General features: G+C 35.9%; 1 pseudogene; it reads right to left on the bottom strand.

Annotated features, from left to right (window-relative positions):
• Positions 1 to 6,935: 6,935 nt before the first annotated feature.
• LOC105309619 lies at positions 6,936 to 12,750 on the bottom strand (annotated as a pseudogene).
• Between the last annotated feature and the right edge of the window lie 3,710 nt (positions 12,751 to 16,460).

Here is a 16,460-nt window from a genome sequence, read left to right as displayed (position 1 = left end):
ATTTGTGTAGGACTTCCAATGACCAGAAGCACAACTATGTGCTCATGAAATTCACTTCAAGTCAACTGATGGTTTTTGTTTATTGATAGACATTTTAATATCTACCTACATAGAACTCATATTTTAACCAGCCTTCTTTTCCTATTGTAGAAGTTTTTTTTAATTTTTCATGGGTCTTAGGATATAGTAACCATTTCATTTTTGGGAAATATGTTATCAAGGGGAAAAATTAAAGGAAGGCATTTTTAATTTAATATTATTTGATAGCTGAAAATTTTATCTCTTTCCCTCCCAATATTTCCTAGGGTTTTTAAGGGTGCAGTTGCAAAATAAATGAAATATAATTAAATTGCAAGCAATTACATTGATTATTTTTTCTTTTATTTCTTAATTATAACAATTAAGTCTAAAATGTATGAAAGAGATGGTGATGTTAGTTGAGTTATTTTCTGGAACATTAAAACATTTTTAAATTAAACAATTACAAGTTAAGCAGGATTGGGTATGGTTAGTACTTAGATGGAAGACCACTTAGGAAAACCAGGTGCTATAGGCGTAAAAAAAATTACAACACATGTGGGTGTTCATTTCAGTGCTGTTTTAATTGTTAAAAATGAGAAACATTATAAGTGCTCAATAGGCAATTGATTGAACATTGTGGTAGAAGCATTCAGTTAGATACTGTGTAGACCTCATGATTTATGTTGTAGAAAATATTATAATGAAAAATGTTTTTTTATGTATATAGTACATTTGTTAACATGCACAAATATAATTTTTTCAAAATGTATATTATATATGTATGTGAAAGTATGTATATGCACATATTAATGTACACACATACATACACACATATACATATGTGCATTTTTTAAATCTACAGCTTTACACGAGTCTAAAAATACTGAGAATAATTTTTACAGTTTGTAGTATTTTTATATTTTCTACAATGGTCATATATTAGTTTTAAAAATAGGAAAAATTTTAAAAAGGAATGCAAATTAAATCTACTATAAGATAATAAAGGAGAAAATTTACATGACCTTGGGTTTGTAGATGATATTTTTATATAAGACATAAAAGGCACAATCTTTAAAAGAAAGAATTGATATATTAGACCTCATTAATATTAAAAACTTCTCTCTGTGAAAGGGACTGTTAAGAGAATGAGAAGATGAGCCACAGACTGAAAGAAAATATTTGCAAAAGATATATGTGATTAAGGACTGTCATCCAAAACATACAAAAAAATTTTAAAACTTAACAATAAGAAAAAGAACAACTTGATTTAAAAAAAAGAAAAAAGAGGTGGAGATGATCCAAACCGACACCTCACCAGTTGGCAAATAAGCATATGAAAATATACTAAACATATATCAGGGAATTGAGAATTAAAACAAGAAGACACACATCTATTAGAACAGCTAAAATCCAAAACACTGACAACACCAAATGCTGACAAGGGTGCAGAGCAACAAGAACTCTCATTCACAGTTGGTGTGAATACAAAATGGTATATTCACGTTAGAAGACAATTTGGTGGTTTCATACAAAACTGAATGACTCTTACCATATGATTGTTCCCTGGCATTTACCCAAAGAAATTAAACACTTATATCCACACAAGAATCTGTACATAGATGTTTGTAGCAACTTTATTTATAATTGCCAAAACTTGGAAGAAACCCAGATGTCCTTCAATGAGTGAATGGATAAACTGTGATACATCCAAACAATGGAATATTATTCAGCATTACAAATAAATAAGCTATCGTATCATTAAAAGACGTGGAAGAACCTTAAATACTACCGAGTGAAAGCAGCTAATCTGAAAAGGCTGTATACTGTATGATTTCAAATATATGGCAATCTAGAATGGGCAAACTATAGAGACAGGAAAAACATCAGTAGTTGCCAGGGTTTGGGAAGAGGTGGAGATAAATAGGTGGAACACAGATGATTTTTAGGACAATGAAGCTACTTTGTATGATACTGCAATGGTAGATTCACATCATTATAAACTTGTCAAAAACCATAGAATTATAACACATAATTACTCTAATGCAATTATAAATTTGGGGTGATAATGATGTGTCGATCCTGATTCATCAACTGTAACAAATACACCACGCTAGTGTGGCACGTTGATAGTGGAGGAGGCTCTGCATTTGTATAGGAGGAGGTGTCGGTTCGCAGTTGAGCTCTACTTTCTACTCAACTTTGCCATGAACCTAAAACTGCTCTTAAAAAAAAGTCTATTTTAAAAAATACAACAAAATAAAATAATGCTAAAGGAGAAAGAAAGACACTGGGCAGATCTTTCTTTTTTTGTTTCTTTTGGGCAGATCTTAAAAGATGAACAAGAAGTAGAGCTGTATGAAGGTTCTTTTGAGTGACTATAATTGAGCATATTTATGAGCCAAGAGGAAGTAGCCTGCAGAGAAGGCCAAGCTGAGCCTAGAGAGTGAGGGGAGAATTGACTAACATACCCCGGAGGCAAGGGAAGTCAGAGCCTGGGGGCTGGGTTACCTTTGGACAGGAGGAGGACATCCTTCTTACCACTTTCAGTACCTCCAGATTCTTTTTCTCCATCAAATTAAGATAAAATTGTCATCTGCTAGTAATGGTAATACAGGTGGAAGCTCAGGGGGAAGGGGAAGGTTTAAAATAATTCATAGTAGATACTGAAGCTGAGCGAGGGTTAGAAGGAACACTTAGCTGGGGTCAGAGGCTTCCTGAGCACAGAGTTGTAATGCTCAGCAGTTGGGGTGAATGACTAGAAAAGTTAGAGGTGCAGTCAGCTTCACTTTTGTTGCACGAAAATAGCAGAATGAAAAGGAACAAGGGGCTTTTAGAGGAATTAGGAGAGGAAAGGAAGGCAGAAGCAAGAAGCCTGTACGTAGGACTGTAACTGCCTAAATTGGGTCTCGTTCACATACTAATAATATGTATAACTCAGTGACAGTTCATTTTGGACATTTTTCCTGAAATGATACTTAGTTTTTCTAAATCATTATACTTATATAATTCTACGTTTGTGCAATTTTGCTTGTCAGTATATGTGTCCTAATTCATTGATATATTTAATAAATGTTGTTTACATTAAATCAATTTTGTACAATTTAAGACTTACTTTATTTAATCATGAGTTTGAATTGCCTGTGACTCTCTCTTTCTGTCTCTCTGTCTCTCTCTGTCTCTGTCTTTCTCTCTCTCACACACACACACACACACGCACACGCGCGTGCGCTGTCCTGACATTTTTCCTACAGTGCATGCTTGGAAATTAAGTTTTCAAGGGGATCCTCTATTTTGTTAAATAAATTATTATTGAAGATTTGTTTTTGCTAAAAATAAAAATCCAAGAGTAGATAAGCAGCATGCCGTAAAATAAAATGCACATTTCCTCAAACATTTCAGGTATAAATATTATAGTGTATAACCTAGAATGAGCTCAATGCCCAGTAGACATCAGTGCACATAAGCAGTACTGCAGCACTAATGTATAGCTCTCATTGTATTGTAAGTAGTATTTTTGTGTAACAGTACTTTAGTACTGTGTTTCAGAGGAATACTTACCCTTGATGTACATTCATTCTAAAACTTAACATTATAATCTTATTTTTAAAAGAGAAGTTTTACAAATTAATGAGAATAGAGAAATGGAAAAAGGGGTCCAAGAAACAGGAAGGGTAGGAAAAGGGTATTTTATATCATGAAAGGAGTTCTGAATGATTGAAACTCAAAGTCTGGATGGACTACTTATTAGCCATGTGAACCTGGCAAGTCATTTGATTTATCTGAGTCATGTTATTAGTATCAAATTTAGCCTAAAGTCCTATAGCATGGCAACTATATTTCTCTATAAAAAAATAAGTTGATATTCACTTTACTTCACTAGTCTCTCATGATCCAGAACTGAGAGTCTTCATATGTCTGGTGTACTGAAAAAAAATATATATTGGGCCTTCAGATTGAGAGATCTTGAAATAATGCTAATCGTGAGAGTACTCCAGACTTAAGCCGCCTGAACACAGGAAGTGTCTAGTATTCACCTCCTTAGTATTCACCCCATCTCAGTTGGTATCCATTTTAAGGGAGCAAAAGGGTTGCAAATGAAGGAGGAATTCAGGACAGAAAATAATTTCAAAAGAGATTCTCATTAGGAAGCAGAAAACGAAAGTAGTTCTCACAATCATTTCATTTAAACATTAAAATTCTATTTTTTCTTTACAATCTGAATTTAATTCCTTTAAGATAAAATCCCTTTGGAAGTCGAAATGGAAAATAAATTACCTCTGTAATCCTGCATCTTTTAAAGATAAGCTCTCAAATATTTCCAGTGTAAACAAAAACTTTTAATAAATCCAAAAAGATATCTCCTTCCGGACACAAAGGAGACTTATCTTGTGGAATTTGTTTTGTTTTTTTTTTGCTGAGAAATTATAGATCTTCTTTTGTATGCACGGAAATTGGGAATAGCATAGGAACTCATTAGATTAAATGCACTTAGGGAGGGAATTCTAAACAAAAATTATACAGCTGAGGATTGAGTATCAGAGAGCACACTACTCTTTTTTGCTCTTTTCTTCATCATGTTTTTAAATATTCTTATTGTCTAATGTTTATTCCATAGTTATAACTCATCATATCTTTCCCCTTAGTGAGCCTGAACTGTGGCAAAATGTAACCAGGATGCATATTAGTTATTCCTGGAATTTTATGACTATGAATCCTTACCCTATATTAGATAAAAAATGAGTTCTTCGGCCAAATAGGTAGGCATAGGGATAAATAAAAACGATTATTACATTTTGAGAATAAGATTAAGAGCAATGAAAAAACTAAATTAGCATATAGAATATTCTTTTATTCAGTCAAAAATAACTATTCAGCTCTTCTCACCATGTATAACTATGTGACGTTACCTTGGTATTTTAGGTTCTGAGATAAAAAGGTAAATAAAGAAAATATAGGGCCCTGGCCTTCTGAGTTTACCATCTTGTCAGTGTTTTACAACCTTTTCAAAGCTGTGTTCCCTTAAAATACTTTTAATTCTTCTGTTTGTACCAAGAAGAAAGAAAATTTCATAGAATTTAGAGTTTTGTAATCTTTGATATAAAAACAATGTCTATTAAATAAGTATTTTCAAACTGCACATAATTTATACATAACTTCCACCAATCCTACTATCTATTTAGGAACAACATTTAGTGAGTACATAATTTACTTATTGGGTTTAATTTGTAATAGTTGTTACCGGTTCCTGTATTAAGGGTCTTTTTCCATCTCTCAAATATAATATCGAATATAGGGCATCTAAAATAGATCTGACAACCATCCAACTGATAGGTTGTACATGAAGGAGAGAAATTGCACTTGTAAGATTGACAGGCAAAGGAAGATGAAGGGACAGATTCTGCATTGGGCTGTAGTGATAGTCCCATACAACGTAAGTGTGATCCGAACCTCCTCTTGTCATTTGTCTTTCTCTCTCTACCCTTTGTAATGATCTCATTTATGTCACATAACTTCAACAATCACTTCTACTAAGGTGATTTTCCCCTTTATTTTGCTGAATCTGTCCTCTCCAACTACCATGCTGTCACTACAACTACTGGTATCATAATAATTTAATGTTTTTATGGTGTGATAAATACTTTGAAACGTTCTTTGAACAAAACACTTCCTTCCTTTAAGAAACATACAGTCTGGAAGGAGAAACAGTAAAGTAAACGCAGAGGCAAATTCAATATAATTAGTTAAATTCTACAATGAGGTAAAACCACCTGGAAGTACAGGGAGAAGTATCAATTTAGCCATAGCAGAGCAGTGAATGCTTTTTGGAGAAAATGATGGTAAGTAGAGGTCTGATAAAAGTAAGAACTTATCTACTTATGAAGAGAAAAGTCTGCACAGTGGTGGTGATGGTGGAGTAATCTAGGCTTGCATTTTCATGTGCCTGTTGGTACAAATGAGAGTTGGTACCAGAATTAGTTGAGTGATGTCCTGATTTTTCACATTAAATGTAGTGAATTCATCAAAATTCCCCCAATCTGTTTCTGTTATTATCCTCCCAGCTTTTTAATGATAATGACAGTCTCTTAGTTCCTGAGATCCAAAATGTGATCCAAAATGTGATGATTTTGAACTACTTCCTTATACTCTATATCTCATATTATCTATGTTATATGAAGTCTTCTTGTGTCTCCCAACTCACATTTACCTCTGATTCAATTTGTATCACTTCTGGGTTCATTTTTCTTTCTTTCTTTTTCTTTCGTTCTTTCTTTTTTTTTTTTTTTACAAATTGGCTTAATAATGTCATTTTGCTATTCAACATCCTTTAATAACTTCTTATAACTTTAAAACTCAGTTCTAAAAAAAGAGCAACTAAATCTTTGAAAATGTGAAAAGATTTACTCTGACAGTTTTATGAATTCATTCTTAGCTTACCCTACATGCATTCTTGGCCTCGATTAAAATGGAGTGGTCATTCTACTTCCAATACACTGTCTGTGTAGTTCTGCCTTCATACCTTTCCTCATATCTCTTTAGTTCTAATAATGCTTTTCTTCTGACAACTCTACTGCTCAAATCACCAGCTTAAAGATTTCTCTCTTCAGATTTTTCAGTTCATTCATAAAGTTTACTTCCAAGGCAAAGATATGCTTTTCTGTATTCTGCTCAGTGCACAGCATTGCAATGCCTACATAAGGGTGTGCACATTAGAGACCTGTTTTAGATATTTCTTGAGTAAATGACTGTAACAGTGAATACATGGCAAACAGTATGGAGGTTTCTCAAAAAATTAAAAATGACTTTTAATCACCTTATGATCCAGCAATCCCAGTTCAGGATTAAAGAGATATCTGCACTCCCATATTCTCTGCAACACTATTCACAATAGCCAAGATATGGAAACAATCCGAATGTCTATAGAAAGATGAATGAATAAAGAAAATATGGTGTATACATACAGTGGAATAGTATTCAGCTTTGAAAATAGAAGTAGGCCACTTAATAAGAGGTTTATATTAATTAAGTGCATAGTTCAATCTGTTGAGCAAGCATATGTTAGCTGGGGCTTGGTTTATGGATTTACATAATTGAGAGAAGCAATAGGTACAACACTTAAAGATTATAACAATAAAAAAATGGCGAAGTAGAATTATTAAGCCAACTTGCCATATTTTTTCCAAATAACTAGCCTATTCATGCTGGCAACCAACTAAAAAGGACACTGAACAGATTAAATCCTGGTTCTTCTGTAGGGACTTGTTGAAGCCAAGTACCTTCTTTTCTAATACTTTCTAAATGGGTTTCTACTTCATGAAATGTGTTTATGTATATACAACAAGATATAGTAATTGCCGTGCCTATCCCTCCTCGTTCTGCTAATATATAGTCTAGAGAAATTCTATTATCTAATATAACTTTGGCTGAAAAATTAATAGCCTTAGTCGTGCTTAATGGAGGCTGTAACATCACTAGGAATATTACCTAAAATAATGGAGAGATTCCTAATTATGTGTTTCAGAAATGTAACACCATGGAAGAAAAGAGCATTTGGCATCCTCTTGGTTTCCAGGTGATAGCTGGAGGATTTTGGCAAAAAGAGTCTCCATCTAAATGGATCAGTTGATTCTGGAAAAAAAGTTTAAGGTAACTATCCCTATGTCGGGCATCTTCAGAACTATGTCCAGATAAAGGAGTGACTAGATTTCTCAAGAACATAGTCCCTACATGACCCATTTCCTTAAGCACTGAAGGGCCCATGATGATCTTCTCCTCTACAGACAAAGATAAACTTATTGATATTTTGGTTAATCTGTCATTGGATATTATTGAGCCGTGGGGCAGCATTAGAACAACCTTGTATAAAAATTAAGTAAACTTTGGCCTGTGTTAAGTTATTGGAGCCAGAAAACTATTTTTGTTCATCAACAGTGCCCCTGACACAATCGAGAGTCACATTTATCTAAACAGTGGCACGGGGGCAAAGCAGAATTATGGTAAGTGCTGGTTAGAGTGGTAAGATAAACACAATAGCTAATGATGTGGATGTTTGGAGTCATACTGAAAGTACAATTAGGAATGAAACTAAAGTAAGAAATAGGGTGTATGTGTAGGTCAATATGACCATGGGTGGTACAAGACTTAGGATGGCATAGCCAACATTTTGTTAACAAATCAGCAGGGTGCCAGGGACAGCAAGGAATAAACAGAATAGACATCTACTGTGAACACTCCTTTGAAAACTTCTGTCCACAATCACCCAATGCCGTGTGAGCAGGCATCATCTCAGCTCCACTTTCAATGTCCATATCACAGGTTTCCACTGTAGATGTCCACACCATAGTTTCTCTCTCTGGAAGCTGTAGGCAAAACAAAAAACAAAGGTGGAATTCAGAACAGGCATTGGTTATGTAAAAATTTAGGGAGGAGCAAAGAGAAAGAGTGATTAAAGCTACAAAGGTATGTTGCACAAAATGTTGAAGTGAACAGAGGAGCCTTTCAGGAAACTAGGATCTACCTGGGGTCAGGTGCTGGATGCCACGCCTAGACCATGCTTGAATCCAGTGTCTCAGGAAATGCTGCTGCTGTAGCCCAGTCTGCTCAAAACATACTTTGAACTTCTGCTTCACTATTCTTGCTCTCTGGCTTCCCTGCATGGGGGACTTGAGTCTCTGTCTATGGTACACCCCTGTGGATTAAACATTCTGCTAGATAGATGATCTACATGGTTTGGGATTTCTCCCATTGACTTTTTTTTTCTTTCAAATCCTTCTTACATTATCCAATTCTAGAACACAAACAAGTCTCATTTCACCATCAAACCCAACCTAGACCTCCACACCTCAGCCCAGGCCTGACCGTCTGGGCTGCTGCATAGGTGGAAAGAGAGCTCAGGCACTATCTGGAGACAGGAGAGTGCCCACGTCACTCAGAAACCTGGACACAAGCAGAAAGGTCAGTTTGCTTAAGAAGATATAGAGCTGTGCAAGGTATAGCTCCAATTCAAGAATAAATTGCTGAGCTGCAAGAACAACACTGAAAACAGGTCAAATGAATTTTATTTTTCCTACAAGTACATTCACTCATAGATGGCAAATAGTTGAGATACCCACTCAAAAAATTATCTCACATCCTTACCACCCCCAAAAAACAAAAGATTGAGAAATATGTTGCTTCTCCTTATAAAACATTTCTCGGCTAATTTTTATTGGGGTGGGGAGGGGAAGAGAGAAACAAAAACATTCAGCCTTCAACAGCTCCTCTGTGAGATCCCTCCAGAGCCCCAGAAAAAATGTACTCCACATTTTCTGCTGTATTTCATACCTTTATTTATCATGGGATGTTATAGTTAGTTGCATATCTGTTTATTTACTCCACTATGACTCATTCCAGTAGGATAATGTCTTCTTCATCTTTGTATTTCCCACCCCTAGCACAAAATTATTCATCAAATGACATCTGTATGAGTAAAAATGAAAGGAAATTGGATCATATGTTTTATTCTTATAAACTGTTCTTTTTTGACCATGTGCCTACAACCAAGAAATTGAGGAATGGGGAGAGGTCTTCAAATACACTCAGAGAGACTTAAGAAGGGATATACCAAATTTGAAATAATTTGAGATGTATTTTCAGCTTCTCCTTTAAGCTCTTGTTTAATGAGAACAAGGGAATCTGTACTGAGAGTGTTTGGGGGCACTTAAGGCAAGTGACTAGACAAGAGTTTGTTTCCACAGCACGAGTATGTGCTGGCTCACCACAGTGGCTGGAAGCAAAGACAAAGTAGAGCTGATTTGGTCTTGCAGGTTCCTTGGCTGCTCTCTGATTCTGAGAAATATAGATAGGAGAGAGAAAAAAGGTTTATGCCTCCGTCCTCTCCTTTTCCATCATCCTCTTCCCAGTGTCCTTCCCTCTCTACTTTACTGTTAGAATAAACTTCATAGCAACTATATACTCCAAGCGTGATAAGATTCTCAATGAATTCAGTCATGAAAACAATAGCTCACTGTATTGAAATAGCACATATTTTCATTCTTAGCATACTTCGGCCATAAAAAAAAAAGAAAAAAGAAAAAAAATATAAAAGAAGCAAGAAAAAAATGAATGTAGGAAAAAGTCAAACACTTTTGGTTAAATGGAGAAGCCAAAGACACAAAACAATGGCAGCTTGGACCCAGAATTGTCCCCTGGTTGTACAGAGCAATATAAAGCCAAGTCCAGATTTTCCAATATGGTATTGGAGCACAGTCACCCCTCCATGGATTCCCCGATCTGCCTTTTCCACATTCTCATTTACATGTCACATGTCACATGTCTACAGTCAGGGTCTACTTCCAAGTCAAAGCCCGACACACAGGGTTTTTAGGAGATTCAGTACACCAATACCTCTGCTCCACTCATAAAAGACCTGCCTCAGGTCTCAGCCAGAAGTCCTTCTCTTTACACAACTTCTTTATGTTCTTTAAGGGTACTACTTAAAGCCATATGGGTGAACCTTTCCCATTTTTTCCAACAACATCTATACCTATAAAATTAAGGTTTATCCAATTCAGGTATTTGAGGAGACAATCAATTTGTCCATGTGTCAGGGTGAGGGGGGAAGAGAAGAAGATATAAGAGGTTGAAGAAAATAGAGATTGTATAGCAGAAGGTCTAGGTTCTTCTGCCTCCTGGGCAAACACAACATCAGCAGTATGATATCTTTAAGAAAGCACAGTTTCCAGAGTCAGAAAACCAGCCCCAGATTCTTCATTCTGTCATCACTCCCAAGTATTCTTCAACAAGTCACTTTAACTTTATGAATCTTAGCCCTCGCACTGTAAAATGAAGATAATCATAGTATACATGTACTCTCAAATTAAAAAAAAATTCTGAAAATCATATCAAAATATCTTTCAAGCTATGAAGTGCAGTTGAAGTGTTAGTTGCTTTTCTCTCTCTACAACTCTTCAGGAAAGAAGCCCAGGTGATGTAAGACTTTCCTCAGAGATAATTTTACCACCTTATTCCTGAGGCTGTAGATAAAGGGGTTCAGCATGGCAGTGATCAGATCATTCAGGACCTTAACAGTGGCATCCAGTCAGGGACTTGAGGCGGGCCTTTGGTAGATGAGGACCACTGGCATGTAGAAAAGTAGAATAGCAGTGAGGTGGGCACTGCAGGTGGAGAAGGCACGATGTCGGCCTTCTGCAGAGAGAATCTGCAGGATGGAATAGACAATGCAACTGCAGGAGGTGAGGATGAGAAGGAAGCAGCTGAGGGGCATGAGGCCCACACCGATGAACCCCACCGTCTCCAGGGTGGACGTATCTGCACAAGCCAGCTTCGGCATCTCTGGAAGAAATAGTCCACTTCCTTGGGGCCACAGTAGGGAAACTGGAAGGTGAGAGTGGTTAGAAAGGTGGCCTGAATACAGCCAAAAAGTGAGGTTCCCAGGGCTAGAATGGCACACACTTTGTGCCTCATGATTATTGTGTAGCATAGAGGGTAACATATGGCAACAAAGCGGCCGTAGGCCATCACTGTGTACAGGAAACACTCAGTACAGCTCAGGAAATGGTAGAAAAAGAGCTGGGATGCACAGCCTGCATAGGAAATGGCTCAGCTATTCCCTGAGAGGTAGAAGAGCATCTTGGGGGAACTCACAGAAGGAAAAATATATCACACATAGACAGTTTACACAGGAAGAAGTACATGGGAGTATGAAGTTGAGTGGAGGAGACACTTGACATTAGGATGAGCAGGTTTCCCATAAAGATGAAGATGGAGAAGGACAAAAACAAGACAAAGAGCATGGTCTCCAGATCCTCTGCATGTGGGATGCCCAGGAGGATAACCTCGGCCACCACTGAGACATTTCTCATAGCTGTGAGAAAGTGAGACCTTGAAAAGGGACCCAAGACACAAAAATCTGAACACCAATATTAAATTATCAAGCTTTTTGCTGATGAGTGCTTTGACTGTTTTTAACAAGTAACAACCAGCCTTCTTATGAGAGGCGCAATCTATATAAAAATATCAGGTGATAAGAAATGCTTATTTCAGAACCGCAGTCTATTCAACTCTTGGAAAAAATGTTTTGTGGAGGCAGATGGTTGTCCTCTGTGACAAGATCAGAAGTTTAAAAATATATTCAAAACATTCTCATGTTAAGAGACGTTTTACAGTTGTTTAATTTATGGATTTATTTTCTTTAGGCATATTTATATTTTGACCTCTCACAATATCATCGAGTAGCAAATTCCCACTTTTTACTACCCTCTGAAAAATGTCAGGAAAAGAAATTGCATTAGAAATCAGAACACAAGTTAAATCCTGGTTTCGCCATTTATTAGTTATACTAGTTAAAATAATTTATACATTTTTCATAGATATACTCTCCTTACCTACAAAATGAAAATTATAATTATTATAACATCAAAAACAAAAATACCCTGGTATCATAGTAAAGTTTATGAAATGTCTGTAAAAATATTGAGCAAAAACATAAATCCTAATGAAAAATGTTTCTTTTATGTATCTTAAACTTATTTCTTTAAGTGCCTTCCTTTAATGCTGGTACTATTTGTAAATATGTTGTGTTAAATAATATTATTGAATAGACTTAGATTATGTTCTCTTCAGATTACATTTTTTTTTCCAGATTTGGGAGGTCCGATATCCCCAACTCCATCAAGAGATGACGCTCTGGTTATTCTGGTCCTTTTAACATTTTCTAAGTGAACTTGAGGCAACTCTGAAATGTTAAGCAAAAGAAATATTAGCAGCAAGGAAAGCATCAAATTCATGTTACTGTGATGAAGAAAGAAATAGTGACCCATTGAGCAGAAAGACAAAAATCTTTCATAACTCACATAATGATAATTAACAATAATAAAAATAGGTTCATGAATATAAACATGCCATTTAATGAATCTTAACTATCTTCCAAGGACTGGGCTTAACGCTTTAAAAATATGATTCATTTTAAAAAAATAACCCTATAGGAAGAAACTATCACTGTGATTTCCATCTACAGAGCAGGAAACTGAAGCTTAGAAGTATTAAGCAAGTTGCCCAGATTTACAGAGCTAGTATGTGACAGAGCTAAGACTAAAACCTATTTCATGCCATTGTCCATGCCCTCAATCATTAGGAAACTGCTCTCTGTTTGCCTCTGCTTTTTAAGACAGCCTGTTCCACTGCTAGGCAATGACACCATTCTGGATGGGTTCACATCATCATCTTCTACTAAGGTAGGAAAAGTGTTTTTGTCTTACTTCTTCCTGGTCATTTCCAGTCTTGACTTCAGAGCACACTTGTGAGTATCTAACTTAGTTTTAGAAATCAAACAACAGGCTGATCCCACACCTTTGACACTATACCTTAACATTGACTCCAATATAGGAGCTTTTAAGTTACAGAGCCACATTCATTATGGAGATTCCAATCATAAGCTGTGGCAAGCGCCACTTAAAAACGTATTTAAAAAGAATGACCAAGCCAAAATGAGTAACTCATGTGCCACCCTAGACCTGAGCAAAAGTAAAGATGGCAAAGAAACAGTGATATTCTAGGGGAGAAATGCTGCTGACATCCTGCTGCTTGTTACTAACTCTAGCCACACCTGAATACTATCTTTGAGCCATGCAAATTTCTGAGCTCTGGATCATCTCTTTCTGGTCAGCAAAGGTTCTCAGAGGTCTTTGGTCCTTGCCTATGATCAGATATCATGATAATGTATGATTATATAATTCTATTTGATTTTTTAAAGTCCATTTCAGGGAAAAAAAATGTCTGCAAGAACCGGGAAGGTCCCTGTGTGTGGACTTGTTAGTGAATGAGGAATAGAGGCTAACAACGAGACACAGCAGCAGTTTAAACACTCACAGTCCATCTGAGAATACAGTCAGGTTTTCGAAAGTATTTTAGTAAGACCAAATTTGCAGAGCTAGTACTGTTTCTCAGTAGAACAGAGTGTTCGAGCCAAAGGAGCTTCGGTTCTCCTACTTATAAAGAATTGAGTCTCAGAGGATTTGTATAATCAAGACCTGTACACACTCACTTTCCCTGGATTGCTCCCTTGGAAGCTCCCTTAAGCCCTTGGGACTGATTGATGGCTATGAGGGAGCAATTAGTTTGTCAACCTAATTCATTATGCAGCCGTGAAACAGTAGTAATGAGATCATCAGGAAGGAATGCTGTTAAGTAGGAAATATATATGGTCCTCCAAAACTGTTTGCATGGTAGAACGAGCTCCGATTCTAACTTCATATCACCTGCAACACTACTCTTTTTTTTTACATCTTTCAAGCCTTTGCTTGTGAGAGATTTTTCATTGCTTTTGAAAATATCTATATATCCATATGACTGTGTAGTTATCTCTAATAAACATCAGTATTCAAACAGATATTTAATCAGCTAATAATTATTCATTATGCGTCGATTACTATTATGTGCCTTTCAAATCATTATCCTTAAAGAAAATTAGTCTCATACTAGGCACATTCATAGAATAGGGGAGCCTGTAATCCATCTCAAAAGAAAAAAATATTGGCTAAATAGCCAATATTCAGTTAATAATTCAGTGTAAGTACTTATCATGTGCTAAATATTTAAATTGATTATTACAATAATTATTTAATCTCTGAAGGAAACTTTATAAAGTAGGTGGCATTATTTGACAAAGAAACTGAAAAACAGATTAAATAACTTGAAGATTACACAACTAAAAAGTGACTGAGCTGAGACTCTTTAATTTCTAAGTCAATGCTTTTAAGCACTATCTTACGAATTCTAGAGATTTGGGTTTTGCACTCTTTAAGCTGAGATAAAATATGGTCTTCAGTTTTTGCAGCGCTGGTAGTGAGATGTGATAAGTGCTGTTCCATATGGTGGCTCAGGAATCATGGGCAGTTGTGGTAGACAGATTTATTTTCAATGTAGATAGGAAGTGCTTAATTATTAGATGTACCTCTAAATGTACATCAATGAAATAAGTAACCTCATGAGGTCGTTACCTCCTTGTAACTAGAAATGTCTAAGAGAATCATTTTTCAGGTATGACACTGAGGCTGTTCTCAGTTTGAATGAATAACTTGATTTAAAGTTCTTACTAATTCTGAAATTATTTGATTTTATTTGTACTGTAAAACTTTTCAGTGACACTGACTTAACACAATAAAAGTGAAACTCTAATAATGATGATTCAACTAAATCCTATGCAAAAGAAATCATGAATATGACTATAGTGATTACAGAAGTAATGATTATAATCTCATTGTTGTAAAAACAGTTTTAAAAGAGGAGAAACACATGTCACAGAGAAAGTCAAGATGTTACTCAAGCAGGGTTCCACAAGACGGGAGTGGCCTGCTGGGATGTCTTAGTGAATAGACCACAGCTTTAATGATAGCTAACATTACTGTGCATCTGCTATATACCAGAACTGTGCTGAGTGCTCTATGTGTGTTGTCTCTTTTGATTCTCTCTAGAAATCTATCAGGTAGGTAGTATTATCTTCCTCATTTTTAGCAGTGTATTTCGTCTTAATGATTTAAACAACTTAACTGAATAGAGTTGGTTAAAGGTAGAGCTGTATCTCAGATCTGAGATAATATGACTCCTTTTGAGTCACAAAGAAAAATAAGATTATAACTAATTTTGATTTTTAAATACTCTTTCATAACTAAGATTACCTTACATTTGTGGTTGCTCGAGTTGTCCAATGTACTTTTTACATTAGTATAATTAATTCAAGAACTATGTAAGGTAGTTCTTATTAACCCTGTTTTGCAAGTAAGAAAATTGGAACTCAGAGCAATTGTGACTTTCCTAAAGTTAAACAGTAGAAGAGCCCAGGTATTCTCAAGCTTAGCTCTCTTTCGACTACATCATCATTGCTTCCCAAAATGACGCCATATGGAAAACAGGTTCCCTGAATGAGAGGAAAATTATTAATAGATTCATTTCAGAGATTTGAAGGAGTATTTTATATACCCTTAGGTCACCACTGTATTTATTTTGTATTCCCTGACAAGATTATGGCCTTAAACTATAATTGTTGTGGAAAAATCCCAAACCAGTCCAATGAAACACCAAGCAGTAACTCAGAGAGAAAGGAGAACTCAGGTTTATTATGCACAATACCAGAGGAGCTAGTGCTCTGAAGATCTGGGCAGTGGGCTCAGTTGAAATACTGCTTATATACCAGAATTTTTACACAAGCTAATCGGTCAGTTTGAACTCAAACTTTTACAAATGACAGGGGTTGCTATGGAGACTACAAGTCATAACATTGGTAAGGCCAGAGTTGAGATGTCAAGGGTTGCCGACAGATACAAATTGTTACAGAAAGCGTGAGCTGCTAGGGGTACAAATGGTTCAGTTTCATTTGTTGAGCAAAAGGCAAGTAGGACAAGGTGCAAAAGAGCTCCGCAGTGAGTGCTTGCATGCAGCAAGCA

Source organism: Pteropus vampyrus, unplaced genomic scaffold, assembly GCF_000151845.1.
Source record: "Pteropus vampyrus isolate Shadow unplaced genomic scaffold, Pvam_2.0 Scaffold803, whole genome shotgun sequence".
Lineage (NCBI taxonomy): Eukaryota > Metazoa > Chordata > Mammalia > Chiroptera > Pteropodidae > Pteropus > Pteropus vampyrus.
This window is presented reverse-complemented; position numbering and strand designations above follow the sequence as displayed.